The sequence below is a fragment of the Alexandromys fortis genome, unplaced genomic scaffold, assembly GCF_014885135.2.
Source record: "Alexandromys fortis isolate MF-2015 unplaced genomic scaffold, M_Fortis_MF-2015_v1.1 scaffold_434, whole genome shotgun sequence".
NCBI lineage: Eukaryota > Metazoa > Chordata > Mammalia > Rodentia > Cricetidae > Alexandromys > Alexandromys fortis.
In genome coordinates, this window is record NW_026068321.1 from 273,363 (window position 1) to 277,800 (window position 4,438).

General features: G+C 41.4%; 1 non-coding gene across 1 annotated transcript; it reads left to right on the plus strand.

Moving 5' to 3' along the window:
- Nucleotides 1–3,675: 3,675 nt before the first annotated feature.
- LOC126495149 (small nucleolar RNA SNORD116) lies at nt 3,676–3,769 on the plus strand. The gene has a single exon (XR_007590116.1). It is a non-coding gene; the product is annotated as a small nucleolar RNA SNORD116 (small nucleolar RNA).
- Nucleotides 3,770–4,438: the final 669 nt, after the last annotated feature.

Sequence of the window (4,438 nt, forward strand, 5' to 3'; positions counted from 1 at the left end):
ATTGAACAAATGTCCTTGTAATATGATTGAGCATCCTTTAGATATGGCCAAGAGTGATATTGCTGTTCCAGAGCTACTTGATTCCTAGTTTTCTGAGAAACTCCCATACTGATTTCCAAAGTGGCTGTAAAAGTTTGCATTCCCACCAGTAATGGAGAAGTGTTCCCCTTACTCCACATCCTCTCCAGAATAAGCTATCATTGGTGTTTTTGAGCTTAGCCATTCTGACTGGTGTAAGATGGTATCTCAGGTTGTTTTGATTTGCATTACTTGATGACTAATGATGTTGAATATTTTCTTAAGTCTTTTCTGACTATTTGAGATTCTTCTGTTGAGAATTCTCTGTTTAGGTCTGTACCCCATTTTTAATTGAATTATTTGGGATTTGATGTCTAATTTCCTGAGTTCTTTATATAATTTGGAGATTAGATCTCTGTCTATTGTGAGGTTAGTGAAGGCCTTTTCCCATTCACTAGGCAGCCTTTTTGTCTTATTGACTATGTCCTTTGCTTTATAGAAATGTCTCAGTTTCAGGAGGTCCCATTTATTCATTGTTGCCCTCAGTGTCTGTGCTACTAGGGTTATATGTAGGAAGTGGTCTTTTGTGCCCATGCATTGAAAGCAACTTCCCACTTTTTCTTCTCTCAAGTTCAATATTGTCAAATTTATATTGAGGTCATTAATCTATTTGGACTTGAGTTTTGTGCATGGGGATAGATATGGATCTATTTTCATTCTTCTACATGTTGATATCCACCATTTATGCCAGCCTCATTTGTTGAAGATGCATTCTTCTTTTAACTGTATAATTTTACCTTCTTTGTCAAAAATCAGGTGTCCATAGGTGTGTGAATTAATATCTGGGTCTTCGGTTTGAGTCCATTGGTCAACCTGTCTGTTTTTATGCTGATACCAAGTTGTTTTCATTACTCTAGCTCTATAATCGAGCTTGACATCAGGGTTTGTGATGCTTTCAAAAGTTTCTTTATTGTGCAGATTTGTCTTGTCTATCCTAGGTTTTTTCCCCATATGAAGTTGAGTATTGTTCTTTGACACTCTGTAAAGGATTATGTTGGAATATTGATAAGCATTACATTAAATCTATAGACTGCTTTTGGTAGAATTGACATTATGTTGATTCTATCTATCCAAAAATGTGGGAAATCTTTCCATTTTCTGGTATCTTTTTCAATGTTTTTCTTTAAAGACTTAAAGTTCTTGTCAAACAGGCCTTCTATTTCTTTAGTTAATGTTATCCTAAGATATTTTATGTTGTTTGTGGCTATTCTGAAGAGTGATATTTCTCTGATTTGTCAGGTTTGTTATCATTTTTTTATACAGGAGGGCTACTTATTTTTTTTTTTTTTTTTAGTTCCCTGGGTATCTCAGGACTGTCGAAATGGTTTCAAACAAGAAGCTGACAAGAAAAGGTGTGAGAGTCCTGGATATGCAAATACAAGGGCCATTTACTTTCTGAGGGAGTTAGATTGTGGCAATACCTTGGCTCCATGCATGCTTTGTCTGCAGTTTGGTGGCTAGGGAAAGAAGTGCTCAGTGATAGGATGATAGGTGTAGAGAAATACAGAAAGAGAAAGAGAGAAGTAAAGAGACAGAGAAAAGAGAAAGTAAAGTTGTTTCCCATTGACTTAGAAAATATGTGGCACATTTCTGGGAAGAAGAAATGTGTACCAGATTGAGATTCTGCCCCACAGTTTTGAAGCTAAAATAAAAGTGAATATTTTAGAAGGGAATTCGGAACATTCAGGATATCCTTGTTGGAGTGTCTTATTGGGACAGTTTGGGACTTGTGGGACTGCCGAGAGGGGCAGATGTTAGCAATGAGATTAGGAAGGGAAACGGGACTAGCCCAACCTGGATAAAGCCAAAATTTCCCCCAAGAAAGTTTAGAAATAAAGTCACCACTGATTAGGGAGAAAGTAGGTGAGTTCTACAACAGAGAGTCAGATCTGACAGGGACTATAACTCCAGAGTGCAATTGTCCCACTATAATTAGAAATCTGCTCTCACAAACCTTCTCAGGATCATATTCTGTGGAGACCAACTGGAGTTCAGAGGAAAATGGTCAAAAACATTCATGGAGAGGAGCCAGAAAGTGACAGAGATACCTGAAAAGTTTATTAGTGTTAATGGCACACCAACAGAAAACAGAGTCATAAGCGCTAAGGCAAAAAATATCAGAGAAGTACACTTGATACTTGAGTTTTGGTGTACCTACTAACATGATTGAATTAACAACTGTCTTCACTCAAATGAATCACAAAGCTAGAAGGACATATATTGTGTTTACTGGTTTTCAAAAGGGTGTAATTCTTCAAGTAAAGCCTATTTGGTGCCCTTAGGGATCCATTGGACAAATTGACCTTTGAGTAAGAGGCTGCAATTCAAGACTAACAGGAGACCCCTGCTCATGATCAGGGGAGTCTGCCATGGCAACTTCTGCTTGCAAGGTTGCATTTCAGAAAACTATAAGACTAGAATGTTACAAGTTGTCTTGGGAGACGTTGGCCAAGATGGGAAATATTTATGCTGGGTTCTCACATGTACTCATGTTCCTGGAACATATGTCTTGAACTTGGGCATCCCATGAAGAGAAAGTGTCATGAATGGCAGACATTCAGAAACAAAGTCAGACACACACAGAGACAGGGCAAAACTGAGAGACAGAGAGTTAGAAAGGTGTTGTGTTAGACTGCATGAAATCTCTTGTTGTAAAGACTTATGAGGAAAACTTAGTTGCAATTTGACCTCAGGCCCATTGCCTTAGCATGACAGAGGGTTGCAGCTTCCATTAGTTTTGGCAGCAGGGGATCAGACCTGGTCAGGAAATAGGAGGCATGGTTTGAACAGTGAACATGGCCAGAGTTGAATCCTAACCTTTGAGCTTGAGGAAACAAGGTGTGGTTGCCCTGGTTAGTGACACTAGTAGGCTGGTGATCAAGGTGGCATTGTCAGAGTTGCTCTTCAGAATTTTAGGAAGAAACTGCTTGCTGGTGTTGCAGTACCTGGATGGGTTGGACAACCAGAAATTTGTTGATTGACCTAAGAGAGGGAAAAACATCATCTTCAAGGCCATGAAGAGGAAAAGAAAAAGACTGATACCCAGAGGCATACTGTGATTTATCTGTCAACTCATGATGGAGAGTTTGGGCAGAAAGGAAGGCTTGAAGAGCATTTGTGACCAGATCATCCCATCAAGACCAATCAAACCAACCCCTCCCAGAGCCAACTGCATCATTCCTACTGAAACACTGGCAAGACAAATTTTGCCCACACAGTATTGCAACTGTAGAACGTGAGCTCATAGTGCACAGAGAGTAGCCCATCAACACGTCCCATGCCTAAAGCTGAAGAAGAAGACTGAACCTCCAGGAGTAAAATTGCTTGGAGTTGGTGGCTTTCAGGAGAATGCCAAAAACCAAGGTAAGCCTGGCATGAATTACCATCACATGCTCATGAATGTCATGTATTGATGTGCCCATTCCTGCCTCCAGACCAGTCTGCACTCACCTGAAGCCTTCCATGCAGGGACCAATTGCAACCCCCCTTTCCCAGATGGGGCATGTCTGGGCAGTTCTTGCACTCCCCAACCCCAACCCTAGCTTAAAAGGAGACCTAACTATGAAAGCCTCTGGGCCAGACCAATCCAGCGTGCTTGGATTGATGATGATTCCCAGTCAATCATTCCTTGGAAAAGCTGAACAAAATGAGTGAAAAATCAGTACAACCGATCTCATTGAGACTGAGGTCCTGCACCTTGAGTCACCCAGGTCCTCTGGGAGTAGGATACGGGCTTGCCAATCATTCCCCTGCAACTGCCCTCAGCCAGCAGTTTCATAGCATCTCCTAGAGTGAAGTCTTGTAATGAAGGCTTAGTGCATTTTGACCCTTTGCATAAGCAAGTGAGAGGTTTGTAGGTTCCATTAGCCCAGGAAGTCAGTTTGTCACGTGCTCAGAGAATAGGAGGTATGGTTTGCTCAGGGAACATGTCAAAAGAGAGCTGAGTCCTGAGCCTTGAGCCTAAGAGTGTCAGGAGGGCGTGTCCTTCTTAGTAATTCTAGTGAGCTGGTTTCTAGGCTGAATTTATTTAAAGCAGCCTCTGAGGATATTTATTTATTTATTTTTTATTTATTTATTTTGAGCAAGAGAGTGGTTGCTGTTATTGCAGTAGCTGGATGTGTTGGGCAGACAGATATTACTTGAATGGCTGCAGAGGGGGCCAAATATCTCCTTCAACTCAATGGAGGGAGGCAAGATAAGGCCAAGCCCTGAGACTTGAAGAGTTTGTTTTCACCAATCAGGCAAACCATACAGGAGGGTTTGGGCAGAGCAGGGGAGCTGGCAGAACACTTGTTGCCCGATCATCCCACTGAGAACCACCAGGCCAAGCCCTCCCAGGGCCAGTGTCATGGCTCCCACT